This window comes from Equus quagga, chromosome 8 (assembly GCF_021613505.1).
Source record: "Equus quagga isolate Etosha38 chromosome 8, UCLA_HA_Equagga_1.0, whole genome shotgun sequence".
Lineage (NCBI taxonomy): Eukaryota > Metazoa > Chordata > Mammalia > Perissodactyla > Equidae > Equus > Equus quagga.
Window position 1 is genome coordinate 81946179 of NC_060274.1, and position 16322 is coordinate 81962500.

At 42.3% G+C, this 16322-nt stretch overlaps 1 long non-coding RNA gene across 2 annotated transcripts; it reads right to left on the reverse strand.

Moving 5' to 3' along the window:
* Positions 1-1064: 1064 nt before the first annotated feature.
* LOC124243893 (uncharacterized) lies at positions 1065-14453 on the reverse strand. Of its 2 annotated transcripts, XR_006889797.1 has the most exons (5): positions 14344-14453; positions 4259-4522; positions 2161-2368; positions 1984-2047; positions 1065-1345 (listed from the first exon to the last, which is right to left on the reverse strand). It is a non-coding gene; the product is annotated as an uncharacterized LOC124243893 (long non-coding RNA). The 2 variants fall into 2 exon arrangements; XR_006889798.1 differs by lacking the exon at positions 4259-4522.
* Between the last annotated feature and the right edge of the window lie 1869 nt (positions 14454-16322).

Sequence of the window (16322 nt, forward strand, 5' to 3'; positions counted from 1 at the left end):
ATTTGTAAGCTCCTTTATTTGCTTCCCCTCATCAATCTAACAAAGGATTTGATGTAGCTTCTTACGATTTGAGATATCATGTAGAACCCTTAATCTTGAAGAAAAACAGAGGTTAGGGGAGCCGGAGACAAGACAGCAAAACACAAGCTGCTATCAGTTCAGTGAATGTCCAGAGATGAGGAATTCTGGAAGCAGAAGACCTGCATTCTCTGGGCCTCTAGAGTTCCAAACTATGGGATGTTTACCTCCGTGGCCCTCAGTTTCCTCATTTTTAAAATGGGCATAAAGGCAGGGCTGTAGTTCGGATCAACGCAGGATCTTGTGTCTTGTATATGGCCTGTTAAATATCGAGTGTCCAATCAAAGGTGTCTAATCTCAGCTCTGCCACCTCTCCCAACCTCGAGTCTCCTTGTCTGGAGCAATGGTGGCACCCCATGGCATGTGGTAGGGGTCACAGTCAGCCCCACGTTTTCTGAGGCTCAGTGAAAGCCCACTGGGAAAGGCAGTGGTCACCAAGGCTCTGCTTAGGTGCCTGGGGGACCTTCTTCACCCCCTTAAGCCTTTCCCTGTGCCTCTTTCTTTAGTAATGGAAACATCTCAACCATACTGCTTCCTGCTAATCAAATCCCATTTGAGCTGAAGGCCTGCTGACATTTATGAGCCCAAAGCTACTTTTCAGAGATTTCCACTCACTTTGAGCTAAACATGTGGGCCCCAGCCTTGGGCTGAAATGCAGACTGTGCTTTCTTCTTTCTCTTTTTTGACCAGAACACCATTCTACTGCCATCGGAAATTGATGCATCTGAGTACAGTGTGTCTGTTCCCGGTACCCTTCAAATGAATGTGGTCCAGGCTCAACATAAGCACACATGTGCGTGCGCACACACAAGCGTGCGCACGCACATTCTCAGCCCATAAAAGTCGACTCTCCCACTCAATATCTAAAACCCACTGCTCAGCAAACACTGTCTCCTTTCTGGAACTTTTGGGGCTGTACACGACGGCCTGTCATGAAGCACGTGTGTCGCTTGAACTGGTGATAAATTGAGGCTCTAATCCTGATGCACAACAGCACCTGGAGTCCCAGGAAGAACGTCTCCACAGACGACACACGTATAAAGCACATTTATTTTCATCGCACATTTAAATAACACTTTGGCCCTGGGGATTTTCTGCCAAGTAATGAAGCATCACCCAATGAGAGTCTGCAACGTTGCTCCAATCTGTAATGCCCCTCACAGCAGAGAAATAAAACCCGTGATTTATATGGATGTCATGAGGGTAGGGGTCTTCCTTTCCTCGGCACAAGACGTCTCTCTGCATCCGGATTAGAGACGAGATTTATCTGCAAAATAAACAAAGAACAGGGCCCCTCATTTTCTCCCTTAATCACACCAGATGAGATATCAAACACACACATGCACTCACTCGACAGCACACACCCACCACCACACACACACACACACACAACACAGACATATTTATCATGAGATAGGAGAAAGAACAATCTTGATAAAAGATGATAATTTGTATGTCGATGAAGATTTGTTTTATCAACAGTTCTTTGCAGGAGGCGTCTGGTTCGTGGGCTTCAGCTGTCCCTCTGCAGCGATGCCCCGCCCATGTCAGTACGGGTGCCTGAGACCCATCACTCAGTGGAGGGAGATCAAATCTTTTCCACACACTGCAAGGTGGAAGCGCAATTCCAATTCACCTGCCGTGTTCTACCTTCTTGTCTTGAGAGAAAATATAACCTCATTCTACCAAGATTTTCTTTCGGGTGGTCACATGGGTGGTTGCCCCTGCTCACTTAGGAGGAATTGCAAATTGTTCTGTTGAAACCATCAAGAGTTCTTACTTTCCTTCTCTCTCTCTCTCTTTCTTTCTCTTCCTTCCTTTTCTTCCTTTCTTTCCTTGACAGTCCTTTATTCTCTAGAGCTCACCAGGACCCCATATATGCCTTGATTTGAGGCCACTACCTACCTTGCTAAGTGTAGGATGCTTCTGACAGAGAACTATGTAAACAACATTTCAGCAGAGCATAACCCTGTGAAAACACAATTTATCATACACGGATTTGGATATGCTACAGTTCATTCTGCGACCACCAAAATATTTCAACTCCATCCAGAAAACACTGAATTAAGAAGAATAACTCACGGTGTTATGGTGCTTTACAGTTAGCAAGATATGTCCATATACCATGTATTATTATCACAACTGGTCTTCACACAAGCCTGTGTGACAGGTAGGGCAGAGGGCAGGACGGAATCTTAGATGTAGTGCTTGCATCTGTAGAAATCACTGCTGCTTCAAGGACCCAAAGGTACTTTACCTTTTTGCCTCAGGTTCACATGTTTCAGGATCACTGGAGAAACCAAAAGCAGAAAGTCTCATAGTTTAATACAGAAAATCATTCCTTGGCTAGCCAAGAGTGGATAATGGATGGCAGGTGGCAGCCTTGAAGGCAGGGATACTAAATAGCCAGTTTCACTTGAATCAACCTAGAGTTGAGGTCAGGATCTCTGGATACCTGGATAGTTCTAAATGAAGGTTATTTCCAAGAAAAACAAATTCTCATGTTTACTGATGTATATTCCGTTTTCAAACCAAAGGCTGAACTTTCCATTTGTTCAAATCTGACTTCTGTGGAATGGAGAGAGACTGTAATATTACTTTGTGAAAGTTGCCCATGCCTTAGGTGAAGATAAGGACATTTTCATATTTTGGTCCAGGTCACAAGTTTGGAGTAAAGAAATCCCGGCCCAGATTTCCCCTCACCCCTTGCAGTAGTCTTGTCAAAGAAAGTCTCAAGCAATCATATATGTTTTGATGTCAATATACTCTTTGCTTCTTGTCATTACTACTTTTTTTTTTTTTTTTTTGGTGAGGAAGATTGTCCCTGAGCTAACATCCATGCCAACCTTCTTCTGTTTTGTATGTGGGTCACCACCACAGCATGGTTTGACGAGTGGTGTATAGGTCTGTGCCCAGGATCTGAACCTGTGAACCCCAGGCCACTGAAGCAGAGTGCACAAACTTAACCACTGTGCCACCAGGCTAGCCCCTGCTTCTTGTCATTTTAATTTCTCAAATTTGTTCTGAAGTTGCACAGTATCACCCGTACAGCAAGGGAAAATTTTTAATTTACAAAATTAATTTACTTCCCCAAATTAACATTTAAAAAAAACAACTAGGAAAGTAGCATTGCTTAGCAAGACAAATCCACAAGTGTCAGAGACGGGTGGCTTGCCTCTAAAAGTAGGGTAAGCACCCATGGTAGTTTGCCTGGGGCAGTTCTGGCTAATGCCACTGAACTGGCTTAATTATTAATAGCTTCTCCTTCACTTTCACAATTGTCCCAGTTTGGATGCTAAATTATATAGTCACCCTACCTAAGAGCTGTAGGAAAATTCAGTTTAAATAGGTCTTATTTTTTCAAGGGCTTTGAAAACAACCTGAAAATGAAACTAGAGTGAAAACAAACCGGAAGCATTTGTGCATCAGTTCAGTTGTTCAGCCATAGAAGACTTGGTGAGATTGTATCTGTTTTGTTCACGTAATTCTAATTATGAACCAATAATGTGGAATAGAACTGATTTTATTATAACCACTAGTCTGCAATAAAGCACATGCACAAAATAATTTGTTGAGTCATGAGGCCCAGATGCAGGTTAACTCAAGTGTTAGTGGGGGCAGCACAGGGAAGGCCCATCACTCCCCATCTCATCTCACAGCTGCGTGGGTGGGGGTGGGAGGGAGCTTGTCTCCCCGAGTTGGGTTAGCGAATTGCAAGTAGATGGAAATGCCATCCTAATTAGCTTCTAGATGCTGTGAAGGCCGGGCCCACAGGCATGAGCGAGCAATGGGCACAGCGCGCCTCCCCGCTGGGACCGCATGTGGCACGCACAGGGCGCAGATCCATATGCTCCTAGTGATGGATAAGCCCTGGCTTCAGTGGAAGGAATGGTGGCATTTTTAAATTATGGTAGTTTGGTCCTCCTTGAGCAAAACAAGGCTGAGCCTTTTCGCTTCTGGTGGCATCTGTTGCCGTGTTTAACGTGCAGGTTTTTTCATCTATCCCCAGCGTAATCATCTCAGTGGCACAGGCAGAGCCAGCATTCCCCCAGTCACCATGTCAGAGAATCCAGAAGCATCGTCTCTGCCTGGCCAGCTCCATTTTGTCCTCCAAGACAAAGGCCCCAAACATCCCAGAAGGCCATCTCCAACTGTTCCCCTTATTTATCTGCCCCCTTACCCCAGAGTCTCCCCACAATAAGCACTCAGAGAGTATAAAGCTGTTCCACAGAGTTTCCAGAGCTTGCTGGTCACATTTCTGCTACAGCACTTCACACCCTCAGTGGCAATTCTTTATGCCTCTTTCTCCCCTTCTAGAGCCTCAGCTTCTTGAGGTCAGCAGCGTTGTTATTCTCTGGATCTGCCCCGCCTATGTACAGGTGTCTTGCATACAGGCGCATGGTCCTTGTTTGTGGGATAAATGTACGGGCAGGCTGAGACCTACCTGAAAACAAAAATAAGTAGCATGATAATAGGTACAGTTTATTTATTAAGCACTTAGTACACAGCATGATATATATATATATATCTCCAATTTTTAAAATTGTGGTAAAAAAATAACAGAAAATTTACTATCTTAACCATTTTTAAGTGTACATTTCAGTGATGTTAAGTGTTTTCACGTTGTTGTGCAACAGATCTTTAGAATTTTTTCATTTTGCAAAACTGAATGGCATGGTATATTTTAAGTACTTTATAAGCATTATCTCATTTAAATCTCACTGTGCTAGAGGTACTTATTAGGGATAATTATTATTAATATAGGTACTAGGGGTAATTATTATTCCTATTTTGAGAAGAGAAGTTAAGCAACTAGCTTAAGGTCACACAGCTAATGATCAGCAGAGCTCGATTTGAAACTCATACATCTTCATTAAACTCTGCTCAGTAGTTTTATGCTGAGTAAAAATTCCATACAATTGCGGATTTATAGAAATTACAGAGTTTTGTTTCACCTTCTGCCGGATCTTTATCTTTTAAAAGCAGTCTTAAAAATTCTACTGGAAAACAATATGAAACAAAATCCATACTTCTTTATCAAATTCGTTATCAGGATCTAAGAAAAATGAGGCAGATTTAGTGTAAGAACGGCCGCTGTAGATGATTCATAGAATTTTAGAAAAGAAAGGCAGCCGACAGGTAATTGAACCCAGTCCCATTATTTTACAGGTGTGGGAACTGAGGTTCAAAGAAGGTAAGGAAACATCAAGTTCAGAGCATTGAGCTCTTACCACTCTCTGATGCTAGCTAGAAGACATTTGGGCTTGAATGTTTATGATTTTTTCTTTCTGGTTAGTATGTCAATCCTAGCAGCATTTTAAATTAATGTGCTTTAGTCGATTTTCATTTGGCGTCTCGGCTCCCGGTCCAGCCAGGGGCCCTGCTCTAACTCGCCCCTCCAGCATGAAGCTGATGCTGACCTCTTTTCCCATCTCTCTCCTCCCATCAGTGGTCCTTACCCTTTACCTCTTACCCTATAACTCCTTTTCATAATAAATCTTCTATAACACCTTCCTTTTCTCTCCAGAAGTGAAATTCATGCATAACCTACTTAAATACGTAAGTTTAACACCAACAGCAAAAATCAATGTAATGCCCTATCTGTAATATAAAAATGAAAGTAATTTGTAGTAAAACATATATAGTCAACAAGTAAACACTCCAGCATGAGTCCGAGAAGACATGAGGCTGCAGCCAGTGCTTGCTCCTCTGCGTGGATCCCCCACGGATGTTGCAGCTAAGAGTGTGGACCACAGAGGCACGCTATGTCGGTGACTCAAATGCCATGGGCAGTGCTTGTCCCATACTAAGAGCAGAGAAACTCTTAGTAAGGGTCTGAATATAACCAGGTAAAATCTTCTCTTCATTTTCATGGTGTAAAATTCAGAGTGCCAAAAAAAAATTTTTTAACTCTAAATCTTTCTGTTTAAATATAAAAGTAGGCTCAGATAATTATAAAAAGGTTTTTCACCTATCTGGCAGGACATCTGACAGTTGTGCAGAAGGTAGGACAATCCTTTGTCGTGTGTATTGTCTTAGGTATATGGGACCTCCAGCAACACTGGCCTCTGTCCATTGAATATTTTCACCACCCCCTCCATTTCTGTGACCACCAAAAACATCGTTCCAAATTTCTAAAACACACCATAGAGTTCACCCCGACACCCTTCTGAGAACCTCTGCCCTAGACTCTGAGCTTCTTCAGAACATGGGCTTGTCTTTGCGTCAGCAGCCCCTGCTACACTGTAGGCATGTGGCAAACCCTCAACCCATGTTTGACGAATGGAGGGAAGAAGGAAGGAGTGATGGCAGGTAGGAAGGCAGGAAGAAGGAAGGAAAGAAGGAAGAAGGAAGGACAGGAAGACATTGCACAAACAATTAAACTACACCAAAAGTTGCTCATAAAACACCCCAGGAAACTAAGATTTTAGTCCTGGCACCAACACAGGATTGGCCTGGGAATGTAGTCAAACTCATCCAGTCTTTCATTGTTTTCATGTTTGTATGAAAATAAATAAGTATGTTTATATTTATATTTATAGAGAAAGAGAAATGCATTAACTTCTTTATTTCATGAAAATACGTATACACATTATACATTCAAAGAATGCTATGTGAAACCTGGAAACAGCACATAGTAAGTATTAACTAATTACAGTTCTCTACAACTTCTGTCTACACACTAAGTTTTGATGTGAATTTAGTGATGCAAAAGGAATTACTGTTTTTAAGATTCTTTTTAAATTTAAAGCTGAGTTCAGGATAGTCTGTCTTTGCTGCAGAGAATAAATGTGAGTACTGCTATTTGTCTTTCCTGCCTTACAGAACAGTGAACCAGAAGCTGAAAGATGTTTTTTCATCAGCAAATTCAACAATCAATAATAATAGGTATGAGTGTGTGCTAAAGGCTTTAATGGGTTACCGTGTTTAATCCTCGAATGACTCTGCAAATAAAGCATCTCACCCCTACTCTGCACATGAGCAAATGGAGGTAAGAAGTTTGCAGTGAGATTGGACTCCAGGCTGGGTCTTCCGGACTCAGAAACCAGCTCTCTCAACCATTACTCTGTCCTCCCACCTGGTTACCAAGAGGACACTAATGCCTCTAACTCAACGAACTTTCCAAAACAAGTTATTAGTCCCCAAATCATAGGGTTATGGAAAATATTGTCCCAAAGCAGAGGGTTCTTTTACCATTTTTTAGTGTTGTCATCACCCCAGCAAGATGAGATGTTGGCAGAGCTGTCCCCAGGTGTTCTCCTTTATCCTTCATTTGATGGCAATTTTTTTAAGACTATTTTTTTAGAGTAGTTTTAGGTTCACAGCAAAATAAAGAGGAAGGTACAGAGATTACCCATATGCTCCCTGCCCTGCTAACATGCATAGCCTCCCCCACTATCAACATCCCCCACCAGAGTGGTACGTTCATTACCATCAATGATCCTGCAGTGACACATCATTGTCACCCAGAGTCCATATTTACATTACAGTTCACTCTTGGTGGGGTACATTCTATGAGTTTGGACAAACATATAATAACATGCACACATCATCATAGTATCATACAGAATATTTTCACTGGCCCCAAAATCCTCTGTGTTCCACCTGCTCATCGCCCCCCAACCCCACCCCTGGCAATCACTGGTCTTTTTATTGTCTCCATAGTTTTCCAGAATACCATACAGTTGGAATCATACCATACGTAGTCTTTTCAGACTGGCTGTTCTCACTGAGCAATATGCATTTAAAGTTCCTCCATGTCTTTTCATGGCTTAATAGCTCATTTCTTTTTAGCACTGGATCCCATTGTCTGGATGTACCACAGCTTATTTATCCATTCACTCACCGAAGGGAATCTTGGTTGCTTCTGAGTTTCAGCAACTATGAATAAAGCTGCTATCAACATCTGTGTGTAGGTTTTTGTGTGGACATAAGTTCAGCTTCTTTGGGTAAATACCACTGAAGGCAGTTGCTGGATCGTGTGGGAAGAGCATGTTTAGCTTTGTAAGAAATCTCTAAACTGTCTTCCAAAGTGGCTGCACCATTTTTCATTCCCACCAGCAACGAATGAGAGTCCTTGTTGCTCCACATGCTGCCAGCATTTCATTGTCAGTGTTCCGGATTTGGGTTGATGGCTATTTTTAGCACCTATGGTGCACCTAAACCAGGTGACAAAGTAGACACAGCCCCAGCCCTCATGGGGCTCACAGGTCAGAAGAAGGAGCCGACATTAATTGTATAATCATATAAAAATACAGAACCGCACCACTGGGATGGTTTCAGGATGCTGTGAGATCACGTACAGGGGTGGGGCTTGGTGTGGAGCTTTTATGCTATGAATCATTTTCACTTAAGCAAAGTTAAGTACCATTTATAGGGCACCTGCAATGTGGCAGCCCCTCTGCCAATCACATCTCATACGCCTTCTCCAATCCTGTAAAGTAGGTATTATTGTGCCCAATTTACTGACAGAGGTCAGGAGGTGAGGAGACAGGCCCAGGTTGGCAAGGGCCAAGCCAGGGTTTGAATGAGGACCATCAAGTTCCAAAGCTCCTGCCTTTTCTTTCCTCTGAGCTCCCTCCTCACGTTACAAGGATCTCCATGAGCATCAGTAACTGTGCACACAAAGCCAGGAGAGAGAACTGGAGATGACACACTGTTGTTTCACTGAAAATCTGTTGTCTGTCTCAGCTGGTTCCCCTCCAACCCACCCTCTATAGGCTACCGGCTGCTCATGTCGCTCTCCTGCCTACACCCTCCAGAGCTCCCCAGGGCTTTTGGTTATAAAACTCCTAGGTTTAGTACAGCACACTAGAGACCCTCTTGAGGCTTATCCCTCCTTCCCTTCGCACACCCTTCTAGACAGAAGGGCTAAACTGGCTCCTTTGCCTGTGCCGGTCAGTGCCTGTTCCTATAATGCCCTTGACCCTCTTTCTCACCTGGCTAATTCCTGTCTCCTAAGATCACATCCTCCAGGCAAGCGTCCCCTGACTCCTCCATCCTTAGAGGCTCGTTCTGCGTGCTCTCTTTCTAGCCCAGCATCCACCCTATAGATTGGGAATGGCAGGTGTTGCCAGCATGTCTCCCTCCTGGGCCTGGAGCCCCTGAAGGTGATGGACTCCACTATGCCACAGCCAACCACAGTACCTGGCACCTGGACCTGCACATTAAACACCTGCAAGCTGAATTAAACTGAGGTCCATTATCACAGATGGGGGTAGAAGAAGAAAAGACCCTTCTTTTTCCACCACATTTCACAATTTGGGCTGTATCCTTTAGAGTTAAGCCAGATACATCAATAGATCACGAACAACTTCAAACTCGTCACGATTACCTTCCACCACTTCCTCCTGCCAAATATGTGTAATTTACCTAGTTCCCCATTCCTAGGAATATGAACACTTATTGAAATAAATTTCAACAATACTTTTTAATGACAAAAGGCTGTCTTTTACAATATTTTAATTTTGTCCACAATCTTCATTCTCATTTTATAGACTCATTCCGCATATCTTTTAATTAAATGAATGGGTCTCAAGAAAAAAAATAAAGAATGGCTCAATTATTACCTGTGATAATTAATCTCTGAAATTAAAAACTGTCCTCTGTCCAACTGATTTAGAAAGAACCTCTTAATAGGCAAAACTGCTTAATAATCTGCCTTCTGAAAAATTTTAAAAAGTGGATAATTTTTTGGAGGTGAAAGAGCTTTTTTTTCAAGATAACACATGGCTTCAGTTTTTAAACCTCACACCAGTATTAATGTACTAATTATTTTGACACTGTGGAGATAACTCATTTGAAAAAGGGCTGAAAGAAAGGATTCTCCCTGCCCTCTGGTCCCCTGCTCCCCCTCCAAGTACGCCCGGCCCCCGGAAGTCCTAGACTCATCAGTAAATCAAGCATCACACTAATAGTCATTAGACTATTGTGCTCAGACTAGAGCACAATCACAGGCTTTGTCACTTCCAGGAAAAAGGCACCAGGGGGCACTACAGGACCACGTTTTGTGATTTCAGGCGCCATTTTACCCTTGGACTTGGGAAAATAATTTCTTGAAAAAACTGTTAACCTTCTGAGCCCTGGACGTCGTCTTATTTATTACTTTCAATATGCTGTCGCCTCTCATCTTAACTAGCTGGGCTTGGCAGGTTATTTTAAAGGACAGTGCCTTAAAAAGAGGGACACATTCAGGCTTCCCCTTCCTTCGTTTTACCTCCCTGTAGAATGTTGCTCTGGGGAGTGTGTACGTGTGTGCGTTTCATTGTTAGCTTTACAATCGAAGAACCCATTCGGGGAATCCAAAACTAAAATGAAGGGGTGTGTCCTCCCACCCCTAAATCTTGATATTTCAGGCAAAAGGGTTGTTTTCACTATTATTAGCTGTGTACCTGTCTTTCTTTCTTTATTAATTCAATATCAGCAAATGTTTATTGAAGCCGTTAATGTCCCCAGCCCTGGGCATGCAGTGAGACCAGAGCACGTCCTCCCTTCAGGGTCTTACCAATGGTGAGAAAGGGGTTCTCTTCACTCCTGCGAGCAGGAGTCACTGAGAGAACCAAAATCCATAAGTGAAAGGTGACACTTCTGTTTAGATCATCTCTTTTCACTGCTCTCCAGAAATATATTTTTTTCAAAAGAAAATACTAAAATCACTGCTTTCTAGATGTGACAGTCTCAGACTGAGTATGAAGGCTTAAAACTCCTACTGGAACTGCATGCTAAGTGACTGAATTTTTATTAATCAAATAAAATGGTTGCTTGTGGGGTTTCTTTTTTTCCTTTCAAAGTCCTTGGTCAATTAGAATGAATTACAGTACATTGAAATTTAGCAAGAGATAGAGGAATGTGCCACCACTCTTGGCGTCTAATTGAGCAGGTTTTCTGGACTCAGCTGGGTCCTGCTTGGCAGTCTTGAGTTTGGTCAAAATGGGATACAGGAAGTCATTCTGTTTCTTCCTCCTCCCCCCTCCATTTAGTCCCAATGGTTTATAGAAACGAGGTGAGAATGTAATGTGACATAGACATTTTACATCCATTATCTCATTTCACTCTCACAGTGACCCCACAAGCTATCCCCATTTCACACCTGAGTAAACTGAGGCTGGAAGAGGTTAATTCTGTACCCAAGGTCACAAAACCAATATCCAAGCCCAAGTCCATCCACCTGCAAAGATCATGTGCCCTCCGCTACTCAGTATGAACCTCCCAGAGACTGAAAAGGCCACTGCTGTGTGCTTGCCCAAACCCATCCCATCTTCTTCCTGTGCACACAGCAGGACTACATTTCCCAGCCTCACTTGCAGTAAGGTGTGGTCTTGTGAATGGCTTCCAGCCAGTGGAATGTGAGTAGAAGTGAGGTACCCCACTTCCTGTCTTTCTCCTACACAATCCTTTGCTCCCCCTCTCTGCCTGTCTCAGTCCAACAACTGACTCTGAAGACCTCTGGGATGGGGGAGCTGCAGAATAAAAGATGCTTTCGTCCCTGAATCACCGCATGGAGATGCCCACCAAACACTGACAGTAAACGGTTCCACGAGCAAGATATAACTTCTGTTGTGTTAAGCCACTGGGATTTCGGTTGTTTGTTAAATAGTTAGCCTTCAAGAAATAATGCACAAGGAAAGATGATGGCATCCATGAAGGCTTCCACTCACCCACCCCCGGACCCTGGGGTCTTGCTCTAATTCTGATTCTGTGACAAGTGAACCTGTCACAATCTTCCTGAGAGTCAGTAAAAGAAGAGCATTGAAGTGATCTTTAAGGTCTTTCCCTGATCTGAGAGAGTCCTGGAATACGGTGGTGCCCCTCCCTCACCCACTGTAGACCCTGCCCCTCACTACTCATCCTTATATGTTGGAGCAAAGTTGCCTAGACCAGGAAGGACTTGGCCCAAACTCTTACCACTCAAGAGTTTTCCTTTTCACATAACACCTTTCGTCCACTCTGCTGGGTACCTATAGACAGATACACCCCCCTCAACCATGGCAGCAATATGAGATGTAAGATGTACCATCAGAGGATGGGTATCTTCGAATGGCTCACCCCTGGCATATCATAACCTCCTAGTCCAGCTCCTGCTTCCTCCATGGTCTCTGTGGGTATATAAGAATCTTCCATCAAAAGTGGGGCTGACTGCAGACCAAGATCTTGAAAACCACTGGGCCTCGGAAGACTAAACAGAAAGAATTAATTCTCTTTGAAAGCACTGGTTCTTCAAATGATGTCAATCTGACATCTATAAGACATTATACTTAAGATATGAAGACTATCTTCAGTGGTTCATGTGATATCATTTCCTGTCGCTAAATATCATGTGCTCAAATGAAGACAATGTTAATACAGAGAGGGCAGAACTGAGAATTTTAATCACACAGACTCCTGGTTGAATCAGGAAGAATGAGTTCTTTGCAGCATTTGTGATTCCAGCTGGGTCCCCTGCGCTGAAATTAATTTCGCCCTCTTCTGGCCTACCACGGCACTTCCAGAGAAAAGACATGAATGCTCACAAATTACTCCCGTCACTGCTGACCTGGCTTGATGAGTTCTGCACCTGAACATCTGCCCCTCCATCAACTCCCTGAGGGCAGGGAACTTGGCATCTTCATCCCTGTGGCCTCACTGTGCCTATGCCAGGGGGGTGTTGAATTGGATACTATGGGATTTCTAGAAAAACCAGTGAGGGTCGAGACCTGGGTTTTTGAAAGTTGTGGCAAATTGGGGATGCAGATGTAAAAATCCGGGACTCAGTTTATCTGGTGGCAGTGTTTGGCTGTTTGGATGTGTCTGAAATGAAAGGGACAGAGTAGGGGCATAGTAGCTGCTCTTCATATTAAAATATTAAATATTAAAATAAATTTGATTAATTATTATGATGGACACTGTTTGGGGGCTGGTTTTCCCCCTTGCCCTCTTCCTCTGTATCAGATTCCTCCCTCTCTGATCCCAGGAGGAGGAGTCGGGGTGAGGCGGGTGGGGACCTGACTCCCTGCTCTTCTGTCACAGTCACTGGCCAAATAAAACCCATCCCTGGGAATTTTCTGCTGAACCATGCTCCCTCGACTTCCACCCTTCCAAGTTATTTTTTCTGTGCCCTATAAACTAAAGAATTCTGACTCTTCCAGCTATTGACAGAACCCACAATATATATTGTTCTAGTGCACTAGCACCTGCCTCAACCCAAATTATAAATTACCATAATTACCAAGGGCAGGATCCAAGGTTAATGAGGAAACAAATTAATGCATAGTTAAAATATATAAAAGTGTTCTATAACGACTACAAGATGAAATAAGGTTAATTAAAGTAATTTTCAGAATATTAACAGAAGATAGCTCCAGTGAGTGAACGTTATCAGCACATTTGAATCATTAAAGGACTTAAACAATTTAGAGAGCCGTGGACAGAGCACTTATATTTGTGAAGGTCAAAGAAAGATAAACTACTGAGCTTTCTTTTGTGTGTGTGAGCCTTTTTCTTTTTTTACATACTGCGGCATTATTATATATAAGACTTAAACTGCTATAATATTATTTGTAGATTTCTATTTATGAAGAGGTTATCTAGCTTATAGGGAAAATAACTGATTAAGTTTAACCATTCACAAATGGACAGTTATTTGTAGGTACTTAAACATGAGAGTCTACCCGAGCATGGTAATTTGTCATTTTTAGTGCTTATTTGACTGCCTATAAGAGCACAATTGAGTACAAAATGGCGATGTTTCTGTAGTGCTACTTTGATTGATAATGAGAAGATATGGCAACCATTTTTAATTTTTAAAATGCAAGATTATCCTGGAGTAAATTAACCTAATCACACAGTGCAAGTAAATTGTCAGTTCATTACCTAATAGCAAAAATAATATTAACCTAAAGAATCTAAATCCACTCCTGACACATATTCAATTTTTATAATGTTGCGTTGACAGTTTTTTCTAGATTATATGTGGTAGTTTCCAGCATTAGCTTCTCTGCTAATTGGAAATGTTGGGAGTGAGAACACAAATATTCCAGTGGTGGTGAAGAAGGTTGCTTCCAGAATTGATCGAGCTATATTACAAGTCAGACACCACTTTACTAAAACACCGTTGGGCATTTTGCATGGCGAGTCTGCTGTGGATTCATCCAGTGAGAAAGGCTCAGGGCTTTGGCTTCCATGGCATGAGTGGATTTTTCCAAAGCAGCCCAGCAGCTCTCATTAGAACTCAGGTTTTCCGACTCTCATTTCCCCCCCACTGTCTGCCCCAGGAGAGTCCAACAGTACCTGCACTGTCTTCCACAGACCCTGAAGGCTGGTGCCTACATTTTCCCAAAATGGAGCTCCACGAGGGTCACACAGACTGGAGAAAATGCCCTGAACTCACAAAATGTCTCCTCGGCCTCCACAGCTTTCGAAGTTGGGAAATTTATGTTGCAACCTTGAGAAAGGCCAAGTAAATACAGAGCATGTCAGCTGTTTGTTTTCCTGTTGATGAATTCTCCAAGTTCAGACTGGAAGTGCTCCAAGGACTGAAGTCTCCTCAAAAAAGCAAAGTGTTAACCCTGAATCCTTCAGCTGCTTTTCCCACCAGTTCTCTACCTCTTTTTCTCTCGCCTAGGAAGTTCCAAAATCTCTCTGGGGTTTTGCTTGCTGTGAGTGTTGCCCCCTGATGAGTCTGTTTCTCTCTATCATGCAGAACAAGTCAGGGCAGTAAAGGGAGAAGCCAGATGACTACATGGTAGAGGAACTTTCAAGAACTTCTTGTGGCGAGGCTTCCAAGAGCCCAGCTCCTACGCATTTAGTACGACTTGCTTAGAGCGTGGAAGTGAGCCAACCATTTAGAGTCAAGCTTTTCTAGCTTTAAATATTTGCCACATGCTCTAGTGCAGTTGTAGTTTTCATCCTATATCATAAATCCTTAATCTTCTCCTTAGAACTGCAACAAATCAGAACTACATTTGTTTGTTTGTTTGTTTGTTTTGTCAGGACCTGAGATTCACAGGACCTACACTATAGAGCAGTCTAGGTAAAGTGAGGATTTGAAATTCCCTAATCACTCTTTATTGTTAGTGTTTCACCTAAATGCTTTTACCGTTTTTAAAATTTGAAATACAATCTTTTTCTAAGTATAAAATTACCACATCTTCTTTATAGAAACATGGGAAATGGTATCAAATTTTTAAACTATTATTTGTAACCTCAATACCCATAGTTCAGTATTGTTAACATTTTGGTATATTTCTTTTTTCTCTGCTAGCTACACTATCAGGATGCTCCTTTCTACCTTCTCAACACAGCCATGCTTACTGACAGGGATATAGTCTGAGAAAGATGTCATTAGGCGATTTTGTTGTTGCGAACACTATACAGTACACTTACACAAACCTAGATGGTGTAGCCTACTACACACCTAGGCTGTATAGTACTAATCTTACAGGACCAGGGTCATTTATGTGGTCTGTTGTTGACCAAAATGTTGTTATGTGACACATAACTATTTATTTCTTATCAATAATTTTCAAAAGTGAGATTTTTAATGACTTCAATAATATTCCATCATTGGAATGTACCATAAGCTTCTTAACTAATCTCCATTGTTAGATATTATAAATAGCGTTCCAGTAAACACGTTTCTACGTAAATCTTTGGCTACGTCTCTCATTAATTACTTAGGACAGATTCCTCGAAGTAGAATTACTGGTGAAAGAGTAGGAATAGTGTTAAGGTTCTTAATATGTTTTGCCAAATTGCTTTTCTCAAAGGATGCTTATTAGTTCACGCTCCCACCACAGTGAGTGAGGGCCCCTGGCTTGGTGTGTTCTCATCCACGTAGAGGATTGCTGTTTTTTCCTCTTGGCCAATACAATAGATACTTCTGCTGTTGAAACAGGTGGGGTGGTCCGGGGGTGGGGAGGGCTGTAGACTGGGAGTCAAGAGACCTGGGCTTGAATTTGGGTTCTTCCATTATTAAGCTCCGTGACTTTGTGGAAAATCCTGAGCAGGAAGGATCAAAATTTGGAACAGTATTGACTGCCCAAATGGGATAGTAAATGTGAAAATGCTTTGTGAATGTAAAATGTAAGGTTTTCTTATTACTGCAAGGTGCCTACCCATTGCTATGAGTACCTAAGAAAAATTAGGCCTTGAGTATGCAAATTATAAATAAAAAATGAAATGTTATGGAAATACTGATTTAAGGTTTCCTTTTAAAAAACAAGAGAAGGTGATTTTCTTATTAGCATATTTTCTCTCATCTCTTTCTG